This window comes from Apus apus, chromosome 12 (genome assembly GCF_020740795.1).
Source record: "Apus apus isolate bApuApu2 chromosome 12, bApuApu2.pri.cur, whole genome shotgun sequence".
Classification (NCBI taxonomy): domain Eukaryota; kingdom Metazoa; phylum Chordata; class Aves; order Apodiformes; family Apodidae; genus Apus; species Apus apus.
In genome coordinates, this window is record NC_067293.1 from 6,348,136 (window position 1) to 6,366,255 (window position 18,120).

Genomic DNA, 18,120 nt, shown 5'->3' on the forward strand with positions numbered 1-18,120 from the left:
CCTGCTTTGCAGCAGGATTTAATTCTAAAATGTAAATTATCTACTGAAATACATGTACAGTAGAGAAAACTAGTAAACATAAAATAACAAATGCATACCACTGAGGTTTCACTTCCTCCCTCCCCCCAAGATCTGCACATTGTGGGAAACCTTGGCTAGTTTTTAAGAAATTTATATGAATTTTGATCCTGGTTATTACTGGGAACCACAGTTAATTTCATTGTGACATATGTAATTAATTTCTACACTGATGATAAATAAAAGCAGAGTCTCAAGTATGCATTAAAAAAACCTACATCAGTTGTATAATTCTGCCCTAGAAAAAGTCTCTGAGGTTGAAAACAGACTAGTGTCTAACCTCTGCTCTTCAGGCCTGAAAAGCCTGTGCAATTAGAGATAATCTGATAATCAAGTATTTGATTGTGCATACTTTGAGTCTCATGAACTTTGGTAAATAGTATAGGGCAAAGCAAATATGACCATCTTTGCAGAATTTAGGAGCAAATACACTATCCAACAAATGTGTCAAAATAAAATTAGTATTAGTTCAGCAGAAACTGCTAGAAACCACTTTAAATGCAGGGCTATTTGGTCTTCACTTAGCCTGTTTGAGTAGGATAATTTGAAAGAACTGGCTTTGGTCTAGACTTCTCATAGTTTTGTATTTTGGTCCTTGTAACATGGACTAGGACATTCCAGTCCATTTCTGTGGGATATGTAACAGTTAGCAATCCGTACCATCAATTGGCTGCAAGAGGAGATTTGAAAACTGATAGTGGAAGTGTCTGTGAGGCAGATGTATCTTTCAGGATTTTAAGAACTCTTCAGCAGATAACTGGGAAGCATAGGATGCCACTATACTCACTGAAAAGGCCTTCATAGCTTTTAAAAGTCCTATTTAAATCCTGACCTTCTTGGAAGGTCACTTCATATATTAACAAAGTCTCTTGTCTTTTTTCCCTGCTTACTCAATAAGTGGATGAAACACTGAAAAGCCTGTAGGTGATAAAAGTATTCCATGAAACCTTCTCTAACAGAATGTAGCCACAAGGTAAAATTCTTCCAAGAGCAAAAATTGGTCATGCACGATTACTTTCTGACACAAAAAATAGCTAGCTCAGAGTTTATATTGTCATTAAACAAATGGGAACTAACAAAAAGTCCTTTTTTCTTTCTTTGTCCTTATTACTGTAGAATATGTTTTGAAAATGTTTTCAGAGTCAATTTGAAAGCAACTTAACCTTGCTCTCATTCTGTGTAATAATTTGCGGTAATGCAAAGGGGCTATAGAATGGTGCATTTTGGATTTCGTAGGGTTTTATTCCCACTTCGCTAGGCAGGTACAGGATGCATGAAGGCGATGGGAGGTGAGTTACCAAGAGGAGCTCTGCTGCAGTAACACAGAAGGAATGATGTATTGTAGTTCAGTTTACCTTCACTCCTAGGTCTGTCAGTGATGGACCTGATAAACTTGACACAGAGTCTAGACATGGCTTTCCTCCTCTTATTAATAAGAGTAAACTGTTTTCTAATTTACTGTGGACAACATTCTGCTACGTTGCACAACATTAACCATATTGAATAATATCTTCCTCTCACATTAAGTTAGTGAAGCTCATTGCAGAGGGTTATCTGATATGACTGAGGATTTCTGAATTATCTCCTTTTCAGGAAGCCATTTCTGATGGCAGGCAGCTTGCTCTGTTGCTGACCAGAATATACACAAAGTCTTTGGAAACCAAGGCAGCTAATGACAGCCTGTAGTGCCACTGCTTTTCCTGGCACTGTGAGCCATTACATTGTTGTGTGAATAAGTGTATGTGTATTAAAAAAAAGAAAAATGTTGATAAAGGCATTACTCTTTACACACTTTACTCAGGTAATTAGCACAGATTTACTAAGTGGCTTAGTGAGCATTAGTCCCTCCTTTCTGTTACCAGCAGTCAGTTCAGCTTTCCTGTCTACATCACATGGCCCTGATGCTCTCCCTGACTCCATACCAGCTATGTTCCCCCGCCCCTGGACAGTCAATCACTGCTCTCCAGTCAGTCTCTTTGAAGTTACTTACCCCACTCCTGAAAGAAAATCCTAATGAAAATGGAAATAGATACAAACTTCAAAAAATAAAAAGTGTGGGACTCAGTGGTAAAAGGAAATAGATGTAAATGCCGATTTATAAGCACTTAACAATCAGACAGTTAATCAAATTATTTAATTCTACGACTAATCACAATGAGTAACAAATGCAACATTTTCCATTTGTAAAAATGAAAAAATTAGTAAAATCTAGATTCTGATTTGACTCTCATCCTTTGATCTGAGATTAGTAATCCTACACTTCACTAAGTCTCTGAAAATGCCAGATGAGCTCTAAACGGGAAGCAGAGCACTTTAGAGATGAAACAGTTATCAATCCTGCCCTTCTCTGCATTCAGTATTTGAAAAGAGTATTTCATACCTCCCCCAAATAATAAGAGGCAAACATTAAAATAATAATTATTACATTCACTTGATATTAATTTTGGATTTTGTTGTTATAACTTATTTGGCAGAACAAAGAGGTATTTATGGGAGAGAAATTACCTTGCCTTAGGCTGCTGCTCAGTTATGCTGTCACTGATCCCATTGGACATACACAGGCTCAGATAGGAGGCAGGTCAAAGATACAAAGAGTGGGGTAATTTCTTGTTTGAATCCATGATGGGGAGTAAGCTATTTAACTAGCAGGTGTGAAGTTAATTCTTACGCAAGAAAGAAGCAGGGAAAAAGCACTGGCGGGAGTCTCAATTTATACCCTGGTCTGACTGTACTGACTGTTTCACTGTGCACTCAGGATGAAAGCAGCTGGGTGTCAGCCAGCAGCAAGCTCAACTGCAAAGGCTGTGGCAACACTGAAATGCATCACATTCCCTTTGCCTTCTGACTGTGAGATGAACTGTAATCTTGAGAGTAAGACTAGCTATGACACAGTGGTTCAAAGTCAAGTTATAAACCCAGAAGTTCCATTCCCAGCATGACACTAATGGAATATCTCAGTAGTGAGTGGTTGAGAGCTGGTATATGAAAGAGCATAGATACAAGTGATACTTATGTGCTGAAAACTTCAAGAAAAATGACAAATGCACTGTGGATCCATTATGATGATTAGCCATGAGTGGAATGTGCAGGTCAGTTTGGATATCTTTTGCTTGTTGAAAGTACTCATGACATCACAGGGAGGTGGGGGAGAGGTGGGCATGAAGGTGTCCCATATTTCTTTCTTTGTGTTTTCCTTTAAAGTTGAAGCTGCCATAAAATGAGAAGTCATCTGAGAAAGTAAATTGCTTGGGTTAGATCCCATCGCTGGTGTGTTTGTACAGAACATGGTAGTGCTCTGTGCCTAGGACCATGTCCTCAAAGCCACCACTGAACAAGTTAGTTCTTTCTGGGAGGGTGCAGTGCCAGGCATGGGGTTGCCTGTTCAAAGAACTGGAGAAAAAGTTTCTTTAGAATATGTATACTGATTTATTCTGCTGTATTTTGCTTCTCCTTTGGGTAAACATGGATTTTTTTCCTTAAAGGAGGAACCTGGTCACTTCATGGCCATGACTGTTGTTACCTTGTTGCCTAGAGAACTTAGATCTATTCAACTGTGAAATGGCTTGTCTCTGTATTATGCAACCATGGTTAATTCTTTACTTGGTATTACTCACAGATGCTCAGCGTTGAAGCATCACCTCTAGAAAAAGAAGGTAGGAAGTTGAATGTGCCAGGAGAATGTTAACATGCAAAGGAGGAAGGATGAAAAAAAAGATTCATGTATCTTAGGAAAGTGTAAAATAAGAAAACTGAAAAACTGTCTTTGAAAACTGATAAAGTGTCTTTGAATAGTGTGGGATATTTTTGATGAGCAGATCCCAGCTGTTTGTGGAATTTTCCATTATGCAACTGAGCATTTCATGCCAGTAGAGAATTTTTTCCCACTGTCTAGACTCAGTAAATCTAGTTTGTTTATACCTTTATACACATGCTCACACATTATGGAGACAGCAGAAGTGACTCAACAGTTAAAGATGGTTGGCTTAAATGTACAGTTAAAGCAGCACTAAAATCCATTTTCTTCACACTTCAGTGACTGATTTGGTATCCAACCTTGACAATCTAGCTCTTGAGAAGAAACTTTAATTCTAGTTATGTTTTTGGTAAATAATTTAGTGTGTTGCAGAGGAAATCGCCTTCTCCTGTTTGTTCTGTTCACAGGTTGGATTAAAACTTCTAAAATGGTTCTGTTTAATTTCTATTTATGACATTTGTAGCAAAGTGGTCCTTTCCACAGCCAAAGGCAACTGTAGGGTATCATAAAAATGTCAATATTCTGTGCTTCAGAATTTCTTCTGTGTATTGTACTGTTCTGGGAAGCGGTATGTGAGAATGTGTCTGTACAGATGACAGACTGGAAGACTGAGACAGCTGATGTTTCTGTACAGCCTGAGCAACACCTGGGTTTGACCTTGACAACAGATTGAAGAAATAGGCTCTCGAGGTAATGTGGCAGCTGAACAAAGTTTGGTACTGTAAACGTAAAACCAGCCTCACTTGATTCTCTGTATTCTCAAGAAAGCAGGATTTTCCACATTTTTGTAATAAACAGAAATGTACGAGTTCCACCATTTTTTCCTGCTTAACCAGAATAGTCCTGGAAACATGAAATATTGATTCTGCTACAGCCCATCTCCTTCCAGGCATTCGCTAGCTAAAAGAGTATCTTATCCTCCTGCTCTCCTGTTGATATAATACCCATAGTCAGATAATATCTTGAACATAGTCCAGTTCTGACATTTTAAATGTGAACAGATTTAGGTTCTATTTTTCTGAACACTTTATAGTGAACCACACAGAGATTAATCAGTAAGGCAGCTCAAATCTCCAGCTACTTTTATTTTACTTTATTTTAAACCATTTTTTTGGCCAGGACATAGAGAATGTCTGTTAGTGCTTAGAGTGACTGCAAGATGAAAAGTGGGCATTGTTTTGTACAGGCTGATGAAATTTTGCAGAAAAATAGTTAAGTAGCAGAGATTTAAAGAGGTACATGAAGCAAATATATATTGGTATTTCTGTGGAACCTGCAGCTAAAGTAGATTCCACTTTATTGAGAAGAAATGTCTATGTGATTCCTTCTCCACCTCTCTCCTGGATGTCAGCTGGGCATTCATGAGTGCAAAAATGCCAGCGGATGTAACCAGATCTCCAAGTCTTTTATGATTTTCATTCTGTTCTTTATCAAGAACAATAATTTTTTCTTTCAAATTGTTTAAATGTCAGATTATCTTGTCTCAGGTGGGTCTGTAGAAAATAATTTTATTATCTACAATATTTTTGAGCCTTTAGTTCAACAAATGTCCTGCTGTGGGAAGCCCATCTCCTAAACCATTTGCCTTTCTTGAATCACCCAGTTTCACTGTTCTGATATTCTGCAGAGAGCATGGGCTTAAGTATCTTGCTGAATCATAGGCCATGGGTTGTTTTTTAAAAAAAACATTATTTATGGTATTAATTTCCACTGCTTAATCACCAGAGTAACTAAGTGTTTTATTAGTAGCTCTAGAAAAAATAAACCACAAATGCATATGTTAAATAGCAGTAGTGATATCATACTTGATTAGGTGTTGATCTGGTAAATATTAAACTGGGAGGGGAAAAAAAAGTTTTCTCCTGGGAGACTTCCATCCACTTCAACACATCACTTCAACACAAACATACTCCTCGTAATTTTATTTTAGAGCTGAAGTCCTGAGTGACAAAATAAATGGTGTGGTGGAAAAGGTGCAAGTATTGTGACATCTTTCATTATAAATTAGGTATTGAGGTGTTTCAAAACAGGAAATGGACTTTGTAACTTCTGCAAAGTCACAATCTTACTCTTAATGCCTTGGTAGTCTAATTAATGTAAATACACAAGTATGAAGAATTGCTTTGAGGTCATCTTAATTAGAACTTCCATCTTTTAATTGGCAGAGAGATTAATTAAGATATAGCCTCAACCATCCACTAAATCCTATCCCTTGTATTTTATGAAGAATTATTCCATCTCCACTCAAGTCCAGGCCAATAGTAATCCTACCTCACTCTTCCACTCTGCCAGCAATAATGCTGCAAAGAAAAAACTTCCTTGTACATGTATACTAAATCATATGGAAACTCTGGCATCTGAATCCGTGCACTTCCCATGTATGGATAAGCTGTGGAAGAGAAAGCTGTCACCACTATAACCTCTTCCCTTGAAGCCCAGAGGAAAAGAAAGGGCAGAGCCAAGGGAGCACTGCTCCAAACTGGAAGGACCAACACTGAGACCAGCCCTCTCAGAGGAGCAGTGGTCATGTCCAAGCCTTGTCAGGTGCTTTCAGTTCCTTCTGTACTACCAATCATGCAAAGAGCGGTAAGGGTAGTCTGGTGCCAGAGTGATTAAATTTAGTTGAAGGGCTTGTGGAATCAAGAGACTAGTTAGCAGATTTATTGCCTAATCAGATATTTCTTGATTAAACACTTGAACAAGAAGTCAACATTTCCTCCTTTAAATAGGGATTCTGTCTTGTCCATTCAATGTTAGATGAAAAGTCTGTCTGGGGGTGCCGAGTTACAGTTTAACAAATGGTGTCTGTTGTAATCCCGTTTACACAGGAGATGGACCTGGAGCTGTGATCTCACCAGAACTCCACTGCCTTAGAGAGACCTAGAAAAGCAGATGAGTAGAGATTACTACTAGAAGTTACTTTCAGTGTTTTCCTCAGAGAAGAATCTATAAATAGCTGCCCCATTGTTTGGGTCAGTGTAGAGGGGTTTTAGGAGATGGGGCAGGAGGCAGAGGAGTGACTCCTGTGAGAAGTTGCTGAAAGCTCCCCCAGCTCCTCTCCTGAGGAGGAAAGAACAGCAGAGACGATGTGTGACAAACTGACAGTAAACCCCATTCCCTGTTCCCCTGTGCCGCTGGGGGGGGAGGAGGTAGAGAAATTGGGAGCAAAGTAATTTGGGCCCAAGAAGAAGGGAAGGGTCAGGAGAAGGTATTTAAGATCTGGGTTTCCTGCTCTGATTTGATTTGTGCTAAATTAAAATTGATTTTTTTCCCCAAGTTGTGTCTGTTTTGCCCACGATCATAATCGGTGAGTAAACCTTCCCTGTCCTTGTCTTGACCCATGAGCATTTAGTTGGATTTTCTCCTCCTCACCCCCACAGAGGGGAGAGAGGTGAGTGAGCAGACGTGTGGTTGTTACCGTCTGGGCCTAAACCGTGACATCCATGGACTGGTACAATCTGTTGAAAGGCAGCAGTGATATAAGTATGTTCCTCCTGTTTCTCTTTCACCAGAAAGAACCCATTTCTACCACAGCTACATATAAAAATTTAGGTAAGTTAGAAATTAGGACTGGGGGGTGGGGTTGTGTAGCAGATGCAGACTTCTGTATAACAGCTCAGAAACTGAAAGTGTAAAAAGTATTTATTCTAACAAAACTGCCCGTGCCCTGCCATGACCAGAAACACCTCTTTCTAATGTTTCCTTCAGGCATAGATTTAGGTTTCCTTCAAACCAGATAAAACTGTGGAAAATAGGCTGCTTCAGCGTATCAAACCAGGCACATTATTAATAACATTGTATAGCACAGAAATACTGTACAAACAAAACCTCCTCTGTTAATAAAAATATAATTGCCTTCAAAATTATTTCAGTGATCCAGTGAAGCTTCAAGTAGCAATGTACCTTCATTCCTGTACCAAAGTCAAATCAGAATGTGCAGAACCTTTATTAGTTTTTCCATTAAAAATAAAACAAAAAAATATATTTTCTCACACTCTGCTAATCAGAAGAGATAAGGGGTTTCAGTGTGAGAGATATGACCCAAGTGTCTTTTCCAGATTTTTTGTAATGAAATGCTGCTAAATGTTTAGATGTTAACAAATAAAAATAACTGTGAGAAGAAACTGAATGTCCTTGAAAAAAACTCCTGCCAGTTGCAGGAAATGGTCGGTCTGCAAACCACGCATGCATGTAGTGATCAAAAAGGCTGGACCTCCTCAATTCCGCGATTTTGGGACTTACTTTCAACAGGTTTGCAAGTGGTGGCTCAGGGTAGTTCCTGTAATTACTGTTACAACAGCTTTGAGTTAAAACTGAAGATCCTAAGCACCATCAGTGATTAAAGATGCTAGAATCACCTGTCAGCACGTCTTGCCAAAAACTAAGCCACATGGGAGTCACTCTAGACCCATTAATAACAGGGGCAGAGGATATTGTTATTGTGGAAGCAATGTGCTTGTGTACCTACACGTGCATGGGATAGAGGGAGCACACACCTCTGCTACCTCTATTGTAGGGAAGATTTGAGAAAAGCTAGAGGAAGGCAAAAAAACACGATAGGAATTTTCAGCTTGGCAGACCAGTATATAGAGGCAGAAGCTGTGAGCAGAGATGCTGCTTCCTCTTGTTTGATTCCTCCAACATTCAGGGAAATAGGTCTGTGTTCTCTGAAAAAAAATCCTAAGTCTGCTTCAAAGAGCCACTTGCCTTCATCATGTATTTTTTTTCTAGGTAGAACACCACCAAAATCCTGAATGTGTGGTGGAATACCACCACAAAGGAGAAATTGTTGCTTCCAAGTTTTCGAGTCACCTAAGCGGCATTACAGAGGCCAAGGCCTCTGGATGATTCTGGCATCAGGGAACCTCCCACAAGTCCTGTGAAGAAACCAAAGGAGTTGTCCAATGAGGAATATAATCATATTTCCTTTTCTGAAATGAAGTCCTCCCTCCTGGCTGCTCAGAGTAATCCCAGCATTGTTATAACACATTTATTTGCCCTCTGATGAAAGAAAAGTGCCTCTACCAAATCATTTCCACCCAGGAGCATGAAATACAAGCAGGTTGTGGTTGTGACAGTCATGCATTAGAAACCTTCTTATCTACAAGGTTCCGTCTCCTCTGGGCATAAATATCCCCTCTTTGACAGGGTCCTCAAAGCACTAAATCCTATGGGGCTGCAGCAGAACACTACAGCCATGAGCTACAGCCAAGTGCATGACACACACACCAGGCTGAGCTGGGGCAGGGCTGTGGAATCGCTCTGCCACAACCAGCAGTCCTGGAATGATGTAACACATAATAAAACCAAGACAGGTACTGAAGAAAAGTCACTCTTAGGAAATATGTAGAGGACTATTTGGAACTTCTTTATTTCCTTACCAAATGGAAAACATGTTGAAACTAGATGATAAATACATAGCATTTTCAAAAATAATTTTTCTGACTCAAGACAGTTATTGATATGTCTGCTTTTGTATGGATCTATTCTGTAGGCTTTTGTCTATCTTAGAGAAGAACATGGATAAATAAATGACAGGTATGTGACGATGCAGTATAAAATGGGTACCTTCTTATAGATTACTTTCCTTATTATCACATAAATCATAGACTTAGGGTGGATGTGTCATCTCCAGCCCAGTCTTCAGTTAAAAAAATCCTGGATATTACTCTGGTGTTTTGCCTAAGAGAGAAGCAGAGTAAAGCTGGAACTAGCCCAACACTCACAGACTGAGGCTTGCCTTTGCTACCAGGCGGAGACAACTGAACTGACACTTCTGTAGGTACATGCCTGCTCAGTGATGACTTCTGAGCTGTTTGCCAAAGAATTTGGGAAAACAGAGTCAAAATGTCTCTCAGTCCATACCAACCAGGACTAGAAAGGAATTTAGAATAGCTGCTACCCTGCCCCCAGGGACTATAGCAAATAGGTCCACCTGTTGAGGACCATGAAAGAGCTACTTAGCACCTTGTAAGCATACACAGCTGCGCATCTTGATTAGATCATCTGGTTTAAAAGTTGCAATGAAGCAAGGACAGGAACCTGGTCATACTCAGTTTGGTGGGGGGGGGGGGCGGGGGCGTTTAAGCTCTGAACCCGCTCACCTTTTTTTTTTTTTTTCTTTCTCTCTCTCCTTTCCTCTCTCTCTCTGAGTGTATAATGTTGTTTTGAAGAAGAAATTCAGATTCTCCTTCTACTTGGACTGCTTTTCTGATCACAACTGAAGCAAACTCAAAGGTAATTATTTCCAGCTTTAATCACAATAGAGCGTTTATTGGAATGTTCTCTATAATCCTATCTAAGCGTTATAGGAGCTCAGCAATAAATGAGCTTCCAATTAATTAAGTGCAGCTCTCCATATAGACGGGTCACTCCAGAAACTGTTTCTATTTTTCCTTTTCCTGCATCAGAATCAACTGCTACAAAGCAGGCAGAATCTATTCACTGGAGTTTAATACAAAACACCAGGACTGCAGAGTGTTTCACTCATGATGAAATTAATTCTTAGTGAATTAATGTTAAAAAACTAAATAGGAATATTCTTAGCTCCCCTGTTAAAATGTAATTTATTTGGGTACAGGTTTTTGCATTTGTATATTTTTATTTAAGCATTCTGAAATTGGTAATGTAAAATTGGAACTTCCGTCATTTTTAATAGGATTTTTAATAGCATTTCTCTCTAATTGCATTTAAATTACATTTTGGAGAATTAACATTCATTCTTGAGGACGACAATGTTAAATACAGCAACAGTTATTTGTGTGTCAGGAGGGAAAAGAGGATGAGGATTTTTTGCAAATGTTAGTGGGATGAAAGGGTTAGTTTCAAACTATCTAGGTAATTTGAGCCAGAACACTAACCTCGGGAGGACTGCTCTGGGGAAAAAAATAATAAAAAAATCGAAGTGGACACTTTTCTGCTTTACTTGGCTAAATACTCCATGTATTTACAAGGCACGAAACACGAGGCTGCAAGACAATCCAAAGAAAATTGGTCTAAGTGCAGTAATTCTGCTACAGTGTTAAGGAGCAAGGTTAAAGCTTATCAACTACTTCATGAAGATGCCCCTTTGCTGTGCTGAGGTACACACGCTATGGGGGAAGGCATGAAAGAGAAGTGAACCCCTTGGGACGCGGGCTGCAAAGTAGCAAGTGTGCTTTGTGGCCATACCTCAGCTTGCCCAGATATTAGGAAAGGCACTTTATTATCATATTTGTGTGTGAGCGCTAATAGGTAAAAAGAGTGGACTAGGGCAGACGTTCGTGAATAATCTGTGCATAGTGAACAAAGACAATGTCGTGGTTTGGGCCCAACACGACAACGAACCGGCCACGTGGCCGCTCACTCAACTCCCCACACACACGCTCGGGGACTGGAAGGACAAAGGCCAACTAGGAGCTCATGGGTCGAGACAAAGGACAAGGAGGGTTCCCTAACTATTTATGGTCACGGGCAAAACAGACTCAACTTGCGGAAAAACCGTTTAATTTACCACTAACCGAATGCACACAGGACACAGACAAGACAAAGAGCATTGCTTGAATACCTTACCCCATCCCTCCTTTCTTCCCGGGCACTTCGTTCCCGATTTTTCTCCTTCCTTCCCCACAGCGGCACAGGGGGATGGGGATGGTGTTTAGAGTCACCTCACAGGCTGGTGGTTCCTGCTGCTCCTTCCTCCTCAGGGAGAAGGCTTCCTCACAGTCCTCCCCTGCTCCTGGCGCCTTCAAGGAATGTTCCACCACGTTCCTCCATGAGAGCAGTGGGACAGCCTGTTGTCTTGCCGTGGGTTGTAGGGGAGCTTCTGCTCGGGCACCTCCTTCTCCTTCCTCACCAACCTCGGGCTCTCCAGTTCGGCACTGCTCTGTTTCCCTCCTCTCCTTCTCGGCTCTTCTACCTGTCCCTCTGCTCTCAGGTCTAAACATCAGTTCTTTCACATGTTAATCGCAGAGGCTCGTCTATTGTCTCCTTAATGGCTCTGCCTTGCCTAGCTGGTTTGGAGCCGAGAGACGTTTCAGCTTCTTACAGGAGCCACCTCTGGAGCCCCTCCCTCGCTACCAAAACCCCACCAAACCAGCACAGACAAAAAGGATAGATGAAGGGGCAGGGAAATGTTATACCTGAGCTACAAGACTCAGGATACTGCTGATGCCGATTGGTGCCAAACTGAGTGTTAACAGTAACTTGGGGTGAGACTTTGGATTAACATGGGAGGCAAAAGTCCAAGTGCTCACTGAAAGAGATCATGCTGGAGATAAGAAATAAAATTTATATGTGGGAAGAGTTTCCAGAGACTTGTACATCTCCTCAACAAACTTGACACTAGTGAAACACTTGAAGTCCCACCAGCACAGAGCCAGATAGCAAAGGTGCGTTTCAGAATAACACACGTTCCAAGCACATCAAGGAAACAACACTGAATTACCAGGGAAACAAACATAATTATTTTTTTTTGTCTTGGTGCTACAGGCTTTCCTGAGGCAGACAAGTACTGACAAACTGAAAGCCTGTGATTTTTGAGCTAGGGAAAAGGAGGAGGCTGGACAGACAGGCTGGCGATATAGCAGAAGCATACACTTTCTCAGTCTATTCTGCTCTCCCCAATGGCCTGTGAAGCTGGCGGGCTGCAAGAGCTAGGTACTCTTCATCCCTGCCTGAGGGAAGTGTGATGCTGCACACATCTAGCGTGCTGGATAGAACAGCTAAACCTCATGGTCTGATGCACCAACACCTGTGTTTTATCCTCACAATTATATGGGTGTGCATGTGACTTTGAAGCTGCATGGAAAGTCATTGTTAAAACAATTTCATTCTAGACCTGTGTTGGTGCCTGCTTTGATGTGGAAAGCTACAAAGGCTGAGCAGTTCTGCTTAAAAACTTGTCTGTCTTCAAGTCCATTCACAGCAAACCTACCTTCAGCTTAAGTCTCTGCAGCTGGTAGACTTTTCTTCTTTCCAAAAAGTGTCAGCTTCTTGACCTGAAACACTGGGCAGCCCTTGCTTTGAAGCTTATCCCATAAGAATCACTCTTGTCTCTCAAGAGGGCACCAACTTGCTTCACCAAATGTTCTTTATATTTTATTATTTTCTTCCCCTACTTATACTGGGGAGACATAATTTATACTAGAGAACATACTTCAGAACAGCAGTCCATGAAAACAGTGTGGTCAAACTGATCCAGTTTTTTTTTAATCTTGCATCTGACTTAACCGTGGCATCTGATTGCCCTCCTGTCATTTATGTGTAGTCTCTGCTGCTTGTACAGCTGGCTAATACCACTTTTTTAGAGTGGCAGAGTTTGAAGAACAAGCTCTTGGTCAAATTCACAGAGAACAAAACATAGTAGCAAAATTAAGAACTGGATTTAAAATTTAATTCAGGGTTTTATGTATGTTTTCTGTCCGGAGTTTGGTATAAGTGAGTTGTTGACTGCCTGAACTTTTACTAATGTTGGAATAACATAGGAAAAATTACTAGATTGCTTTCTGAGATGAAAACTGAGTTGTTTGTGAGCATGTTCATATTCTTACTACATTGGCTCTCCACAACCATGCCATGTAAAAACAGGAAGGCGTGAATATTTATGTAGAATAGCACTTAGGGAGGCACAGCCAGAGTATTACACAGGCATTTGTATCTACACGAGTTTGGGACATATTTATTCCATAAAAGGCTGATGCTCGAGAGCCACAAGAGGAAATTTAGCCTCAGCAGTTCTTCACTTTCTCATTATCCAGGTGTTTATTCAGTTCAAAACCCACAGTTAGTAGGAATTATTATATTGGTTCCAGAGAAGTTATTAGTCATACACAGCTATTAGTCATACACATAAAATAGAGAGTCTTTTATTAAAACTTGTTAGTGGGCAATTAAGTTTTGGAGAAGTCATTGATTTTTTTATTATTATTTTTTTTTTAATTAAAGGGGCAATTGAAATGGATGGTATTTTTAGAGCTTATGGCTCGGTTGCAATACAGTCATATCAGCCAGGCCATAATGTAGAATGACATTTGGGTTAGAGAAGAGCTGGTACTGTAGTAATTGTTCATCCATATAGATTTTAATTGAATAAGTTCCATTTTAGTGTCTATATTTGCCACAACTATTTCAATTTTAAATGTCTTGTCCAGAAGATTGCAAATGCTGATGATAATAAGGTGTTTAAAGACTAAAGGCACCCAGGGTAGAGAGAAGTGATGGGCTAAGAGAATGACACCAAAGTGACACCAATTAGTCAAAGATTATGAAATAAGAGCTACTTTGTACTGGACATGTGCAAAATAACAAGGATACTTGTTACCTTCTGAGTAACCGGGTTTATAGATTATACAGCTAGATTGCAAGGTCTGATCCGAGCCATAAATCGGAGGGTTTCGCTGAATTGTTTTTTGTTTGAATTACAGCATGTCCTTTAGGGAAAAAAATAAAAATTTATTCTTACATTGTCCTGAAACCCTTAAGACATTCAGGAAAGGCTACTAATAATATGAAATGTGAAAGATATCTCTTTCATCTTTCTCCCCACACTCCTCTTCCACCCCTTAGATACATGGAATAGACATCCTGAGTGTCTGCAATTCTCTCACATGTATCACAGTCAAGCTACCCTAGCTGATAACTTGTATACTAGGGGTAAGCAACATTCAGCTGGAAAGGAAATGTCCTCTGTAACATGATGAAATGATGAAAGCTGTCGATTCTGGATTTTACTAGTCTTGAGTCTCCTGCTTTTAATCCTTTAGAGGGAAAGGCTTCATATATTTGTGAACCCACAGGCCTGTGCTTTTGAAATATAAAGACTGTAGAAGACTTTTCCGCTGCATGAGTTTGGTGTGACTGAAATTCAGTACCATGAATGTCTGGGGAGAGCATGGTTGGGACTAGAGATAAAACTGATGGAAAGGGACCAGCTAGATTAAAACTGTGTGCACAGTTGAGTACTGAAGGTCAGTATACCAACTGCTAGGTGATCTTTCTATTTGGATATTTTATAGACCTGATGCAGTATTGAGGGTGAAAAAGCTGAAATATGTAAGAACAAACAGCATACAGTTTAAGGCCATGCAATAAGTGGCTCTTTCCTAGGTCTTCTTGGTTGTTAGCTCTAGCACTGCCTTGCTTGCTTCTAAACCATTTCAGTGACACTGTGAAGACCAAGAGGAAGGTTTGAATTGTACTGAGATAAAGCTACAGTAATCAAAGTTGTGTTTCATGCTAGAAGCTAACCCTGGGAATGACTAGAAATAACCTTGTATTTAATTCTGCTGTGTGAAATTCACTGTATGTATTTGACAATTATTGTGTTTTGTATTGGCCAAAATGAGAAGGGGGGGAAGTAAAATAAGAGTAAATGGGACTGAAAACAACTGGGCACTGAAAGTAAGTGACAGGCAAAGGTGAGGGTGTCCATGACCCAGATTAAGATGTATGTGCATGTCAGTTTGGCCCATACTATTTCTCTACAATTGTCTTTGCAATTGTCACAGTTCTGTATGTTTCACTGATTAGAATAAAAGGACAAAGCCCCTAAGGTTTGTGATAATGAGTTTTAAAATGTTTCAGGCCTGAAACACTTTTATTTGCAGGGGCACACATCTGCAACACTTTCTTTTTTATTATATTTCACCCAGTGCTATTTGGACATCATAAAATCATTTTATATTTTCAAAATATTTTTTCAGTGATCCAGCTTGAAACTGCAGGATGATGGTCAGATATTTTTTTCCTGTAGCATGTGGCAATTATGATGAATCCAAGTTTATTCTGTGTTCTGTTGATCACCATAGCAACCTGTACTCTCTGTATTTAATAGGAAACAAAAAGTTATTTACTTGACAGGGATGGAGTTCTGGGAAGCATTGGTTTATGAATGCTGGCAAAATATTTTAATGGGACTGTTTTCTTCTCAAGTTGTTGTGTGTACCAGTAATTTGATCTTCACTCGTCATGCAGGCTTCACAAGAAGGAATTGATTGTAGTCAAAATGTATTAATTAGGATTACAGTGATTTTGTACTGTTATCAGTTGTTACATAAAGCTAGAATGTGCCCTATGCAGTCCTGATTGTTTACGGATATGTAAAGGTACCTTGGTAGCTATTGGGCTTGTTTTGTATTCTCAGAAACCAAAGGGATTCCTGAACTGCAAACAAGAGATAGCAATTGCTTATGGTTATTTAATGAAATCTTTGTTGTTTAGTATCAGACCTCTTAATGTCTGTTTTTTTTTTTTTAAAGGCTAAACTATGAGATTTTCCATCAGATTTAATAGTTTCTTTGGTGGTGCAAATTGGTTTATTTTATTTTATGAAATTATTACTTTCAGTGTGGTAATCGTTCTTTCTGACTGGTTACTCTTAACACTGATCACTCTGTTGATCCACCTCATAAAAGTGGCCCCACAAAACAGAGACAGCACAGGGGCAGTAAGTGGTAATCAGATGAATCAGGGACAGATGAAGCTGTGGGAAGCTGAAGAGCTCTTTCTGCACAGCCCCATGCTCCATTAGACTCAGACACCAGATGTGCCCTCTTTACTGACCTTTTCCTTAAGTAAAATTTAGTCTTAGAGGACAAGCTGTAGGGAAACGCCAGCTGGAGTACTGTGTTCAGCTTTAGAGTCCTCAGCACAGGAAGGACATGGTGAGACACTGGCAAAGGATTCCCAGAGGAGTTGTGGATTCCCCATCCCTGGAAGTGTTCAAGGGCAGGTTGGATAGGGCTTGGAGCAACCTGGTCTAGTGGGAGGTGTTCCTGCCCATGCAGGTGGGTTGGACCTAGAGATGATGATGAACTAGGTCCCTTCTAGCCTAAACCATCCTATGATTCTATTATTACTGAATTTCATTATTCTTTATCTATAAAATAGCACCTATTTATGTAATTATCAATTTTTTTATATACCTTTACTACTTAACTAGACCATGATTACAAACACACATTATTGAGGTAGTCTCCAGTCCCTCAAGAATTCATGTATTTTACCTGTCTTTTCTAAACTTTTTATCATGCTGCAGTGAACCATGTTTTACAATAGATACACATTTAAAGCCTGAATTTAACCAGTTCTGTAGGGAATGTTTTATTCAGATGGGTGAATTTCTTCCTAACTCAGGAAAAATTTTTATGTTAACTCTGAAACAATAAAATGTACCAGTAAAATAATGGAAAACACAATTATTAATTCATTTATTGTAAACACTGACTAGTATAATATCCTTACTTTATACACTTAAATACATTAAACATGTAAAGTGTATAATACTCATACACTTAAACATTATCTCCTGTAGAAGCAGATGCAATCAATACCAAACATCAAGCAGTATACTAATTGTACAAAAAAAACCCTTTCATGCTCATGTTATCAGATAGGTTTTTCTAATCTCTATTCTTAGGAATGCAATTTGGAAAATGTGCGTATGTATGTGTAAAACAAATTATTATTATAACTTTAGTTCTGTGTGTGTTGGCACTGCAGGGTTCCAGTTTTGCTGAGGTAACAATTTGGTCATATCAAGAAATGGAAAATCAGATCATCAAAGCACTATTCAGAAGGAATTGCTGAGCAAGTGCATTGTGTTCTTCCTGCTAAGAAATTAAACATAATACCTGGATATTATCTCATAAATACCACACACACAATAATTCTGAGACAGATAAGGAAAGACTGGTAGTGCAAGCAAAAATTAGTTATTAGGAGTTAGGAAATGTTGCCTGTGATAGTTGCATTTTTCTAGCATTGTGAGGTTACTGGGAATGCAGTGGTTTTGCTCTACAAAACAGTTGATCAAAATATTAGTAATGCTTTTTCATTCTCAAACCTGCAGAAGACAGGGGGGTGAGGACAGGGTGCTCAATGGCTTAACTTTGGAGACTGGGTTCAAAACTTTAATTAGCTTTATAGCAAATGGATTCTGCGTCATATCCTCTCTAAATGGTCAAAGATACAGAGATAATAATTTTCAAATTCATGTAAGGTAAGTCTATATAGGCAGGTGCAGAAAGAGACAGGCTTTCACTGGGCACACTGACATGGGCAGCACAAACTAGTTCTGAACAGGAGCCATGTAACATACCTAACCTATTAAGCCCCACTGAGCTGTATGGGTAGTCAGGATCAGCCCAAGTGCTTTAGCCAAGTGCAGGATCACAAGATCCATGCCTAACTCAGAGCACAGACAGGCAAAATTTGCATTTGCCCCTGCAGAGATAGCTGCAAAATAGGTATACAAACATGTACCTATCACACATGTATGGTACATTTAAATAATGTAATATTGGATATAC